This window comes from Ovis canadensis, chromosome 12 (genome assembly GCF_042477335.2).
Source record: "Ovis canadensis isolate MfBH-ARS-UI-01 breed Bighorn chromosome 12, ARS-UI_OviCan_v2, whole genome shotgun sequence".
Taxonomy (NCBI): Eukaryota; Metazoa; Chordata; class Mammalia; order Artiodactyla; family Bovidae; genus Ovis; species Ovis canadensis.
The window spans coordinates 17,929,123-17,943,196 of record NC_091256.1 but is presented as its reverse complement, the minus strand read 5'-3'; the positions used below and the strand labels follow the sequence as shown (position 1 = coordinate 17,943,196).

The following is a 14,074-nucleotide window of genomic DNA, read 5'->3' as shown; positions in this document are numbered from 1 at the left end:
GCAGCTTCCGGTGGCCGGCCGCTCCATTCCTCGTCCTCAAGGCTCTCGTTTCCCTGTTGAACCACCACTGCCCTGCAGGTTCATTAGCAGTTCCTGTACCAGATGTTATTGATGCTGCAAGTCGTCTCCACTGCTCTACGACCCATTTTGAACTCAAATAAGAAAATCACTCGCATTTCCTTCTTGTCTAACATCATTCCCGTAGTCTTAGTATAAAATAAACAGCAAGAAATGTCTTTAGCAAAAAAATAAATACAGCAAGACATGCACATTAAAATGATGTGTAACATAACCACATTTATTAAGAACATATTCCAGTAGCAAATGGCAAATTTCAACAATGCAAAAGCTGCAATTACTTTTGCACCAACCTCATAGCTTAAGTGTTGTGTGTGTGCCCGCCCCCACCCCGTTATCTGAGTGGGTTCTCCAAAGGAAACTGAAAAATAACGAGTAAGCTATTCTTCCAACGCATCCTGATTCCAGGGTCTTCCCCACCTTTCCCAGTAAATCCTATTCAGAATGTTATGAATCCTCTGCCTCACTAAACCAACAAGGCCGTGTACCCCAAAGTTCCCCCGTCCCCACGCTGGGCGTCACGGGAAATAGCAGTGGGAGCTGCCATGCTGGGGGTCGTAAGGCCTCTATACGCGTCTTGCCTGTGGTTTTCATTGACATGTTCCATGCTGTTTAGTCATATGCCTTTTTTGGGTAAACATAAGTAGTTAGATTGGTGACGAGATGATGCCCAATCCTGCCGTCCTCTGCTGTCCTCAGGATAGCTATTTTACCCGAGTTTTCTGTTCTTCTCTTCCCCTGGCTTTCTGTTCTGGGGAGTTACGGGAGCACAACCCCCATTTTTAATGTCAGCAAAGGCCCCTCGGTGACCCTTTCTCTCCTTTCCCTGGGCTAGAGTGTGGTCTAGCCGTCAGTAGCCCAGAGGACGAAGGGGAGGCAGAAGCTGGCTGGATTGAGGGCACAGCCATCTTATTCTCAGTGATCATCGTCGTGTTCGTGACTGCCTTCAATGACTGGAGCAAGGAGAAGCAATTCCGGGGGCTGCAGAACCGCATCGAGAAGGAGCAGAAATTCTCCGTTATCTTGAATGGGCACATCATTCAGCTCCCTGTGGCTGAGATTGTGGTGGGTGACATTGCCCAAATCAAATACAGTGAGAGCTCTGTGGTTCTTTTCTCTTTTAGCTCTGTTTCTTACACCTCTGACACCCTCCCTAACAGAGGGCTAGGTCCTTTGGCATAAGGGCGCTGGCGATTGATGAGGACCCAAAAAGATAAGATCCCAAATTGTGTTAGCTTCTAGGTTAGAGTTTAAGGAGGTTATGGAAAAAAAATTCAAAGAAAGCAGTAACTGACACTGCCAAAGATGTCAGACTGTACCCTGTGTGTCTTAGACTACAAGCAGGTAATATTCAGGCGATGGTAAGGTGTTTGGGGATCAGGAACCATTTGAATTTATAATACCCAGAGCAGAGTTTTATCGCAGGTTGTCAGATCTGAAGCTGTCTTTCAGAGGTTCTCCAGGCTCTCCCAAGCTGTTGCCTACAGATGGAGGCCCGGGAGCAGCCCTGAGACGAGGCCAGACGGTCCTCACCTGCCCTCTCCCTGTCGCCCCTTCACCGCCGTGTGCTAGGTGACCTGCTGCCTGCAGACGGGATCCCGATCCAGGGCAACGACCTCAAGATTGACGAGAGCTCTCTGACGGGGGAATCGGACCATGTCAAGAAGTCCTTGGAGAGGGACCCCATGCTGCTCTCCGGTGAAGCCCTGACGACACCAGCTCCCAGCCCCCTCCCCGCAGACACAGCCAGAGACCGGTCCAGACGTTGCCCTGTCTTCCGACCGTGCCCCGACTCCTGCCCCAAGGCTCCGCGGGGGCTGTAGCGTGTCAGTGGGTTGAATACAAGGATATTGAGCAACCTAACAGAGGTTGTCCATGGAGCAGATGCTACAGGAGCCTTCGAAGGGCTCTGCTGGCTGGAGCCGGTGGTGGGAAAGGAGCCTTACCCCAAAGCCGCTACACACATTGTTCTCCTTCCCCCCCGGGTCGCTTGCTCTTGATCTTCGCCTACTATCTGCCAAGTATAACACCATGCAGAGGAGGGAAAGGAAGAGGGATTGCTCTCTTCCAAGTTTGTGTTCACACCAAAGGGTGGCCAGGTATTAAAAAAAAAAAAAAGGAAAAACTCTTCTCCCATCTTCTTTCTCATATAGGGACCCATGTAATGGAAGGTTCTGGACAAATGGCGGCGACTGCTGTGGGTATCAGCTCTCAGACTGGAATAATTTATACCCTCTCGGGAGCCAGTGAGTGGGAAGAGGAAGAGAAGAAGAAAGGTAAGGGGCTTTCAGGAGAGCCTCTTCCCTCCCATCCCCACAGACAGACTAGGAGAGGGAGCGGGTCTGCAGTGGAACACCTGGTTGGCAGACTCTGCAGGATGACGAGGACAGATCTCCAAACCCCTTCTTTAGCTGACGGTTTGATCCCTGACTGCCCACAGTGCCCTAGTGAAAACCAGATCTGGCTCTGCTCTGCGATCAGGTTGCACTGGTTCCTGTGTTTACTGGTGGACTGTAAGAGAATGAGGTGGAAGGCCTTTGCAAATGGGCTGGCAGTGTGCTCTGACTCCAGCTCTCGCCACTTTCTTCCTCAGACACGGGGGGTTATACGAACCATCAAGGCTAAGGGAAAACTATCCAGGAGAAGAAACTGGTTTCCTGCTGGAACTGTGAGCAGGAAGAAAGATACAGCCAGAAGGGTGGGAACAGAAAGGGAATGTCTGCCTCAAAGTTAGCCCTGTCTTTGCCATTCACTTGTTCCTGAAAATAAAAACAAAGGAGAAGTGCAAAGCAAAGGAGAAGAGGAAAGACATGCCCATTTGAATGCAGAGTTCCAAAGAATAGCAAGGAGAGATAAGAAAGCCTTCCTCAGCAATCAATGCAAAGAAATAGAGGAAAACAATAGAATGGGAAAGACTAGAGATCTCTTCAAGAAAATTAGACATACCAAGGGAACATTTCATGCAAAGATGGGCTCGATAAAGGACAGAAATGGTATGAACCTAACAGAAGCAGAAGATATTAAGAAGAGGTGGCTAGAATACACAGAAGAACTGTACAAGAAGGATCTTCACGACCCAGATAATTACGATGGTATGATCACTCACCTAGAGCCAGACATCCTGGGATGTAAAGTCAAGTGGGCCTTAGGAAGCATCACTATGAACAAAGCTAGTGGAGGTGATGGAATTCCACTTGAGCTCTTTCAAATCCTGAAAGATGATGCTGTGAAAGTGCTGCACTCAATATGCCAGCAACTTCGGAAAACTCAGCAGTGGCCACAGGACTGGAAAAGGTCAGTTTTCATTCCAATCTCAAAGACAGACAATGCCAAAGAATGCTCTAACTACCGCACAGTTGCACTCATCTCACATGCTAGTAAAGTAATGCTCAAAATTCTCCAAGCCAGGCTTCAGCAATACGTAAACTGTGAGTTCCTGATGTTCAAGCTGGTTTTAGAAAAGGTAGAGGAACCAGAAATCAAATTGCCAGCATCCGCTGGATCATGGAAAAAGCAAGAGCATTCCAGAAAAACATTTATTTCTGCTTTATTGACTATGCCAAAGCCTTTGACTGTGTGGATCACAGTAAACTGTGGGAAATTGTGAAAGAGACGGGAATACCAGACCATCTGACCTGCCTGTTGAGAAACCTATATGCAAGCCAGGAAGCAACAGTTAGAACTGGACATGGAACAATAGACTGGTTCCAAATAGGAAAAGGAGTACATCAAGGCTATATACTGTCACCCTGCTTATTTAGCTTATAAGCAGAGTACATCATGTGAAACACTGGGCTTGAACAAGCACAAGCTGGAATCAAGATTGCTTGGAGAAATATCAGTAACCTCAGAGCCTGGCACACAGGTTTGAAGCATTAAACATTTCCTGCCTAAGGCCTCCTGCTGTGCTCCTAATCCCCACCTCATTCTTTAGGGAGAAAAGGCCACTGAGGGCTGTCACTGGTCTCTGTGTACTTCCCACATCAAGCGAGGCCAAGGACCAGAAGGAAGCAAGGGAATGCACTACCCTGAGAGTGAAGGCCTACCTAAAGTGTGCACCCTCGCTTGATGCCTTGCTTGTCCTGACCCTGAATATGCCTTCACTGAAATAATCACCTCTAGCCTCGCTCTGATTCCCCTGACTCACTGGGCCCTCGGGAAAAGCAAAGATACGAATCAGAAAGCAGAACTCTTCCCAGATATTGTGCCACAGGTAGACACAGGTGCCCAAGTATTGATCCCCCAGCTCTCAAGAGTAGCCAGGCAATAGGTACGGCAGCTGGAGCCCCCAGGCCAGTTGTTTGCTGACCCAGAGCTTGTTCTTCCATTGTAGGATGTACAGGGTGAGCAGCTGTCGCAGTTTGCTGCAGACCTTCTCAGTTCTGGCACTGAAAGTCCCACAGCCCAGGAAACTGCTCAGTCTCAGACAGGCCAGGGTGGTTGGTCCCCCTCTGGTGTGCCATACCAACACCTGCCTGTGCCTTTGTCTCCTCGTGAAAGAGGATGATAGTAGTAACTTATCTCGCAGGGTTGTTGTGAGGATTCATGAGTTACTCCCTGGAAGTGCCTGCCTGGCCCATGGTGAGCACTGCCCGAACAGTTGCCATTGCTGTTGTCTTCTCTCTGTGCCAGGTCAGGAGACAGGCTGGGAGGCGCTCTTCTGAGGGTTAGTTATGTAGGTGTGTGCTAACACCACAGGGTGTCGCTGTGAACACATTGTGAATTGCCTGGCGTTCTCAGTCTACTAGAGGAAAAGTCAATAAACTGCTAGGAAAGAGGTAACAGTAGTCACTACGTCATGATTTGTCGGAAGATAGTAGCTCTGAGATAGAATCTTAAAATGCTGCTTTTGGAAAACTGTACCAACCCCCTTATTTATAAATGAGGAAATAGGCTCAGAGAGGGGTCAAGACCAGTCCAAAGCCATGAGTCAAGTTGGTATAGCACCAAAACTAATACCCATGTCTTTAGAATGCAAAATCATGTCTTTCGCCTACACCGTAATGAACAAGGACCAGAGACTAGCTAGGGCCTTGGGGTATGACCAGATAGATATCCGTCTGCAGTTAGGGCCCTAGGAATGCCCTCAAGCCTGGGTTCACGTGATTTGTTTCCTGGACAGGTCCGATCATGTCTGATCATCACAGTTTTCCTCCTGATTCTGTACTTTGTGATCGACAACTTTGCAATCCATCGCAGACCGTGGCTGGCCGAGTCTATCTCCAGTTACATCAAACACTTTGTCAACTACCTCATCATCGGCGTCACGGTGCTGGTGGTGGCTATGCCTGAGGGGCTGCCCCTGGCAGTCACTATCTCACTAGCCTATTCTGTAGAGGTGAGGCTGGGGTGAGGCTCTGCTCTTTGAGAACACAGACCAGAGGGAAGGGCGCCAAGCAGCTCTGCTGAAAGGACGGCCACTTTGTCTTCATAAACTCTGGGTGATGCCTTCCAGGGGCACAAGCCGCTGGCACTTTAGAAGGACTACCTGGATCAGCTGCATCAATGTTTACCTAACCCAGTAGCATCTTAAGAGGGTTTACAAAAATGGTATCTTGCGTTTTTGTATGGGAGCAGGAAATGAAATGCGGAGAGTTGCTGGCTAGAAAATGGCCTTTGACCTGTGTTTTGGAGAGCGCAGCTGGCCCTCTGCAGTCTCATCTATTCTCCTTTGTAGGAAATGATGAAAGACAATAACCTGGTGTGGCACTTGGACGCTTGTGAGACCATGGGCAACGCCACAGCCATCTGCTCGGTCAAGACGGGCACACTGACCATGAACCGCATGAGTGTGGTGCAGGCTTACATTGGAGACACTCATTACCAAGAGATCCCAAGCCCTGATGACCTTGTGCCCAAGGTCCTGGACCTCACTGTCAGTGGCATTTCCATCAACAGTGCCTACACCTCTAAGATTCTGGTAAGCTCTTCTTTTGCCAGGTCACTTAAAATGGGTAGTTGGAAGGAACCATTGATTTTTCTCCCGTTTATTCTGCCTGAATTGCCATCCCAGTTCCCATTTCCCACTCCCCAGTGAACGTGTTTGGGGTGAGACTAGGGAATAATCCGTGGAAGTAGATTGGGAGATGGGGTGGGGGAGTGAGGCAGGTAGGAATCTGTGGCTGTGCAATCACTATGAAAAGGCAGTATCTCTAAAAAGAGGCCTCATGCTGATAGCAGAATTGAGCTTATCACGGGTAAATCACTTAGTTTCTGGAAGCTAAGAGAGAGTGTTAGAGGTACCAGCACCAGCCCCACGGTTTCTAAAAAGACCCCAGGCCCTGGGTGGCTCCGGGGCCAGATCACCACAGCCTGCAGCCCCCTGGGCCCGGGCACATGTGCGAAAGCCCCTGAGGGAGCCCTCCCCTGGCCGGCCCCTTGCCCAGCCAGCCTACCGGTGCCTTTCTTTCCAGCCTCCAGAGAAGGTGGGCAGCCTGCCCCGGCAGGTGGGCAACAAGACCGAGTGCGCCCTGATGGGCTTCGTCTCGGACCTGAAGCAGGATTACCACGCCGTGCGCAGCGAGGTGCCCGAGGAGAAGCTCTACAAGGTGTACACCGTCAACTCGGTGCGCAAGTCCATGAGCACAGTCATCGCGAAGCGGGGCGGCGGCTACCGCATGCACAGCAAGGGCGCCTCCGAGATCATCCTGCGCAAGTGAGCCCCCCAGCTTCTTCCCCCACGGTCCCCCCCTCGGGGAGGTCTGGGTGTCGGCCCCATGCTGAGCCACCCAGATAATAGCGGACCCTCCTTCTGGGTGGTAACATCATGACAAATTCTGAGCTTGGCTCTGGCCAAGCCGTACAATTATGTACTTTGGATACTATACTTACACTTCACAGCTCGAGGCAGATGCTGTCACTATCCCTGTTTTACAGATGAGGAAACAGAGGTGTAGTGAAGTTCAGTAACTTGCTAGAGGTGATGCAACTGACAGTGGTCCAGGCAGGGTTCAGACCTGGGCAATCCATGCTTCCATTTCCTATTCTGAAGAGATGATACCCACTTATCTCACAGGGTTACTCTCATTAAATGATTCAGTGTATGAAAAACACCTTTCACATAGTAAGCACTAAAAATGTTAGTTCTGTGTTCCTTTTCCTTTTCATTCTCAATTCTGATCACAGTGACAGCCCTCAGTGGCCTGTTCTCCCTAAAGAATAAGGTGGGGATTAGGAGCACAGCAGGAGGCCTTAGGCAGGAAGTGTTTAATGCTTCAAACCTGTGTGCCAGGCTCAATGATTTGATTTCATACTTCAATTTTTCTTGTTCATCTATTGTCTCTTTGCAAGGGGTGTCATGGTGTCAAAATTAGCTGGGTACTGGAGCTGAATGACCAGGCCAGGCTGACGCTCTGTCAACTCTGTGATGCTCACAATGTTCTCTGTTTGTTTGCACTGTCCAATAGGGAGCCACTGGCCACACGTGGTGACCAACCACTTGAAACAGGCTGATGTGACCGAGGAGCTGAATGCTCAAGTGGATCGCCGCAGGTTCCTGCTTCTCACTGTGCTCAGCAGAGGAGCAGTGCGGGCCCCACCCAGGGGCTTGTTAGGAACACAGGTCCCACCCAGACTGCTTGAGTCAGAATCTGCAGCGTAACAAGGTCCCAGGTGAACAGCACACGGAGAGATGCATTGGGCTAGACTCTGTAGTGAACACAGGGGGCTGTCGGGAAGTAAACAGCGGGAGCAGACTGCTTGGAGGGATACCCGCTGAAGGAGCAATTTTCCTTTCACTGCCTCTTCCAGCTCCGTCCGTCCCCGCACCCTCCCCCCCATCACCCTCTCCAGAGTCAGGCAAGAAGAAGCTGTTTCCTCTCCTGATGCACAGGAGTACCTTTAGTGACCTCTGCTCTGCAAAGCCCCTCTTTAATCATTGTCTTCCTTTGCCTTCCAGTCCTCATTTTGAACTCATTGCTCTGTGCCTGGCCATTCCTAAGCTAGAGAATTGCTCCCAGCCAACAGCAGCCTTCTCTACCCTCCAGGAATTTTCAAGCCAATACTTGAGCAGGTGAGTAGTTATTAAAGTCTTCCTTCTTGCTAATGTTAATCTCCCATTTGTTTTGGGCCTTTAACTCTAAATAGGAAGACATATCTCTCTGCTAAAGCCAAGGGTCCAACAGTCACAGGGAAGGACACAGATTCTTGAACTGCACCAGCCACTTGGAATTTTCGGCTCTTTCCTGCCAGACCTGGTTGGTACAGACAGGAGGTAATCAAAGGGGCGAGGACCCAGAGGAAGACTGACGGACACACTGAGAAGGCCCCACCTACTCACCAGCTTTCCCAGTCTGGACGGCCAGGCGGGTCAGCTTGCCCTGCAGCACGGACTTCTCTTTTTTGGGCAGCTTGGCGGCCTTCTTCTCCTTTTCCTCACTGTCGATCCCCTCCTGGCTGTCGAGTGGCTGGATTTCGATCCCCTCCTGGCTGTCGAGTGGCTGCATTTCCAAGGACACTCCATCTTGGGTCTTTGCTAGGGTGCACACACAAAGAGGACAGGTCAGCAGGCAAGGAAGCAGCCCTGAGTAGTAGCAAGGGGAAACTAACACGCCCCTTTGTCTCTTTCTGGAACACACCTTGGACCTCTGGCATCAGATCTGACCTCCCTCACCCCATGCCAGACAGGGAGCTTGACCTTCTCTTAGGGCCTTGGGAAGGGTATCTTAACAACTGGAGGTGAAATGGATGACTCTCCTCTTCAGTGGCAGCTTCCTGGCACTGTCTCAGAGCCCTGAGCCAGGTTTATTCTCGCAAGAGGATTTGTCCTGCCACTCGGTGCTATTACCAACAGCCATCCTTCTTGGAATTCAGTGCTTAAAACAGTGAATCTTTACTGCAGAAAGAGGCTGAAGGGGAAGGTTGGTAAATGTTCCTAGAGCATAACGGTCTTGTTGTTTAGCTGCTAAGTCGTGTCCAACTCTTTTGTGACCCTACGGACTATAGCCCACCAGGATCCTTTGTCCATGGGATTTCCCAGGCAAGAATGCTGGAGTGGGTTGCCATTTCCCTTTCCAGGAGATCTTCCCGACCCAGGGATCAAACCCACATCTCCCGCATTGGCAGGCAGTTTCTTTACCACTGAGCCATATGGGAAACACATTAGGGTCTTAGTTGGCTCTTTAAAAGGTTCCCCTCTCTCTCTACATAGATATAGATTTTCATGGAAGAAACCCAGACCCCAGACACAGGGTATTCTCCAGTTCCCTCTTATATTAGTTGAGCAATAGGGGAAGGAAATCTCCTTTCTCCCCTGTCTGATGAAGGTAGGGAGGTACAGAGTACCTTTCCCTAAGGGAAGAAGTTGGTATGAGGGACTCTCTGGAACAAGAGAAGGCAGGGATACAGACAAACATAGAAATCCATTTTGCTTTAAAAAGAAGAGTTAAAGAGATCTGAAATTTAAGAATTACTTTTGTTGAGTCCTGGTTTTCCAACGTGATGTCTTTATTTCTAAAATCCACTATGATGTGGGTTATGAAAGGAAAAAAGGCTCCAGGAGCTGTCTCAAGAGTGCAGTTCCTGCTGGCCCCCAGTACCTCTCCAGCTTCACCCTGCAGAACTCTGCTCCTTTGCTTAGGTGCCCTTCCTGAGAGACTGTCTCTGCTGTCAGACTCACAAATAAGACAGAAACAGGATGTAAACACAACCACCAAAAAAGAAACACACATCAGATTAGGAAAAAGAAAACAGACTGGAGAGAACAAAGAAGTGGGGACAGAGGTTACACAGAAAGGGCTCTCTGCACCCCAGAGAAGACTAGCTGAGAAGGCATCTAGATGGGAAGACGGCACCAAAAGAGGAAGAAGAGGGTGCAGGGACTGCCCATCCCAACTCCTTCCCCCATAAGGACCCTGCACACTTCCAACCCAGAGACTAAGGATCCTTGCTCTTTAACTCTGGCCAAGGGCAATGAAGCAAGGAGGTCAGCACCCTGGGAAGAGCATATCACCACACAGGCTTCCCGAGAGAAATCTTGACAGGAGGCCCCTTGAGCTAACAGCAGAGGGTGCTGCGTCACACCTTAGATTGGGTTTGGCAGTTGGGACCACCCTCAGATCTCTGCACTGTCCTCAGGATGAGGCACCTGGGCCACAGGAGCAGGTAACAGATTTATGGAGAGGAACAGAGGGAAGGCAGAGAGCCTGGGTGGGCGGGGCGGGGGGGTTGGCCAAAGCACTAGAAGCAACATGGGTTGCTTGCCAGAGGCTCCCTGCCCCCACCACTCTGAGTGGTCAGTTCTCAGCAGGCAAGAAACGCCAGAGCCTGGGAAAGGAGTGTTCCTGGGCAGGGCATCTTGATCCGCAGGCAGGCAGAGGCAGAATTGCTAGGGAACAGGGCCGTGCGGGGTGTTTCTCCCAGGGACCTGAGATAACACGTGTGCCAACTTGGAACTGCTGGACGGCTAGGCCTGCCCAGGAGAAACAGGAGTTCTGATAGCTTGTTAATCTAGCTGCGATGTTTCTTAAGAAAGCAGGATTTATGACATAAAGGGAGGAGATACTATTCCCTCCATAAGAAGGGTGAGCAGACGACTATGAGGGCAAACCAACACATCAGATATAGAAGGTTATCACATGCCAATAGTTCAACGGAGGCCAAAAGGCTAACAGACTCAACAGCAGTTTAGCGAAAAGAGCTTCCGTGGTGGCTCAGATGCTAAAGAATCTGTCTGCAATGCAGGAGACCTCGGTTCGATCCCTGGGTTGGGAAGATCCCCTGGAGAAGAGAATGGCAACCCACTCCAGTATTCCTGCCTGGAGAATCCCATGGACAGCGGAGCCTGGTGGGCTACAGTCCATGGGGTCACAAAGAGCTGGACACGACTGAGCGACTAACACTTTCACTTCCACCGAGGTAACCCTGCCCCACTCTGTTCTCATATTAATGCCTTGCAATCATCCTTGACTCCTCTCTCTCTCATCTACAATACCCATTTAGTCAGAAAATTCATCATCTCTACCTTCAAAATACATCCAGGTCGCCCTCACTTCTCATCTCCCACTGCTCGCATGCTGCTTTAAGCCCTGGCCGTCTCTCAGCTGGACAGGGCGACCGTCCCACAGGCCTGCTGCTTCCAGCCTTAGCTTTCTGCCCTCGGTCTCTTCTCGGTCCAGAATGGTCTGTTCCAACCCCCCATGGCACTCATCTGCCCTTTTACGTAGGCCCCCTTCGTGAGCACCCAGTTCCCCACCTGTGGAGTGCTACCATTTCCGCCCTGTTCACCGAGATCCCGCCAAGCTAGCCTTCCTGCGATTCTCTGTGTGCACCAGACACGTTTCCATTGCAGGGTCCCTGCACATGCTGTTCTCTTTCTCAGATTTCCCTTCCCTAGTTAGGGCTTGTCCTTTCACTTCCTTCAGGTCTGTGGACAAAGGCCCTAACGCTGACCAACGTATTTCACGTGGAGTCTCTGCCCCAGCACATGGGATCCCCTTGGCCTGCTCAGCTGTTTCCCTCCTCAGGTCTTCTCCTGGAACAGGTTATTGGATACATTTGTTCTACATTTGTTTATCTCCCTCTACAAGGCCAGGGTTTTTGTCTTTGTTCCTTAGGTCTAAAGCCGTACCTGACATGTACACAAATTCGTTGAATGAACTGCATGAGTAATAGGTATTACTGTGAACATTTAAGTGATGGCAGTTGTGCCAGGCACATTTGAGTCTTCTCACCAAAGCTGCAAGGCCCTGTGCGGCAGCGGCTATTAACCCCGTGTCACATACAAGCCAACTGAGGCCTAGACAGGTTTGGTACCTACTCAAGTAAGTATGTGGCAGTCTGTAGCTGCTCCACAAGAAGCAGCTGGATTCCAGCTCACACACAGAGGGGCTGCGGCATGGAGGCAGCTGTGCTCAGCTGAGGCTCATTTTGCTGTGACTAACCTTTCCTACTCGGCCTAGGACTTTCCAGATTTCATCACTGAAGCGCCCGTCTCATGGGACAACCCGTCAGCTCCAGGCAAACAGGAATGGTTGGTCAGCCTTTTCAGTTACCTCAGGGCGGGCCCTCTCGCTGCTTTTCTCTGCACCTCTAGACAAAGCAGCCTTGTTCCTACTCTTTATTTACAATTGATGTAAATTAGTCCTGTCTTTTTCCTGTCCTCAGGGATGGCGACACCAGGTCTGTCAGAGTCCAACCTATGAATTTTATATTTAATAAAAGTTTCATTATTGGCCTTATTTTGGACCCAAGCAAACAAAACAAGACACATTATGGAAAACAAAAGAGGTCAGGCCTTGCTCTAACCTAGATGCTCTCAAAGTCACACATTTACTCCCTTTGCATTTTCTCTCACCTCTCTGCTCCACCTTAAGTCACCGTCAGCTCTTAAATAAAAGTCCCCCTAAGAAATCAAATGGCCCCAGGATCCTCTGGCAGGGAGGGGCAGTGTGGGGCTGCTAGCAGGTGGCCTTGGGAATGAATCCTCTCTGACATGCAGGATCGCACAGGAGAACCATGTGGGACTGGGAGCTCCACCAACCCCCAATGTGGGCCTTTCCATTCCAATTCTTCCAGCCCCCGAGAGGCTCTCAGGCCTTGATCTCAGCAGCTGTGATTTCACATAAATTCTTGCCCAGGCCAGAAGAAGGTTTTACTCCCTCATCTTCACAGCTGCTTCTCAGGTACACTGCTTCCCAAAGTGGGGAAGGAGGATTTGGAAGCAAGAGAATGCGGGAAACTGGAAGGGGTTTCCCCTAAAAATACATCAAGAAAATGAGCAGAAACCGTGTCCGACAAAAAGTCTCGCCCAAATTGGGAGTACCTCTGGTCCTCAGCCAGATTTAGCACATGAGCTGGGAAAGGGGACAAGAATGTCGGCCTGGGAAGTCACCGCCCGCACCCCAGGCTGGGGACTCACAGGGTCCCTGCCTGGCTGGAGGAGACAGAATGGGCGGCGGTGGAAAATCTGTGTCTGCTCTGAGCCCTGCGGGCCGCGGCTTGGGAGGAGGAGCAGTAGCCCAGACCCTCGTGGCCTGGCTCCAGCAGGAAGGAGGGAAGGGCCGGGCCGGCTCCCCCAGGGAGGCCGAGGACTGTCGGCAGAGGCACCCCTTATCAGAGCCAGCGCAGAGAGGGTGCGGCCAGGTCGGACATCAGGAGGGACTTCCCCGCTGTGTGGCCGATGACACCTTGCCAAGGGGAGAACAGAATCTTCTGCTGCACAGACAGTACCAGGGAGAGGTTTCTCGGGGTTTCTTAGAAGCCAATCCTATTTGCTTCATGAGAACAGACATCAGAATATCTTTCAAGTCCTACCTTCAAACCCTGGATTAGGGGGTAAAAGAGAAGTGAAAGTGTTGGTCACCCAGTCGTGTTTGACCCTTTGTGACCCCATGGACTGTAGCCCACCAGGCTCCTCTGTCCATGGGATTCTCCAGACAAGGACACTGGAGTGGGTCGCCATGCCCTCCTCCAGGGGATCTTCCCGACCCAGGGACTGAACCCGGGTCTCCTCCATGGCAGGCAGATGCTTTACTGTCTGAGCCACAAGGGAAACCAAGAGGGAAGCGCAGCTGAAAGTCAACACGAGGACTGAAAGGCTTCAGCCAGCTCCTGTGCCAAGCCGCTGCCACTGCTCTCAGGGGTCAGAGCATTTCCTGCTTCTGCATCTCCCACTTCTCACACCCGCAGCTTGGAGACGCGCTCTGTGCCTGTGGCCTTCCTGCCCCTAGAGGGAAGGCAGCTCCCCTAAAGTCACAGCAAGAGGTGACGGACTGAGAAGAGAATGGCCCTTTCCTCACTCTCGATCCCAAAGCCTGCCCTTGGTGGACAGCTTTGTCCGGGGGTGTGTCTTTCTGTCTGGTCCTCCGCTATGCACCTTTTGTGAACTCTCTGACTCTGGCACAGAGAAGAGAGAGCTGCCCAGAGTGCCCTCCTTACCCTCTGCTTGGTTACCCTCTCCCGGGCTGTGTGTTCATCCGCCCCTCTGGTATCACAGCCCCAGTGCTCACACCTTGGAGCTAAATAAAAAGAGTGAAAGCCCCACTTCCAAGGGCAGACG

At 50.9% G+C, this 14,074-nt stretch overlaps 1 protein-coding gene across 1 annotated transcript in view; it reads right to left on the bottom strand.

Annotated features, from left to right (window-relative positions):
- LOC138416286 (ankyrin repeat domain-containing protein 26-like) overlaps window positions 1–14,074 on the bottom strand; it is a 111,053-nt gene that overhangs the window by 67,419 nt on the left and 29,560 nt on the right. The window contains exon 5 of the mRNA XM_069545106.1: window positions 8,357–8,551. The gene's annotated coding sequence lies outside the window, so the exon portion shown is untranslated. The remainder of the gene's footprint in view (window positions 1–8,356; window positions 8,552–14,074) is intronic.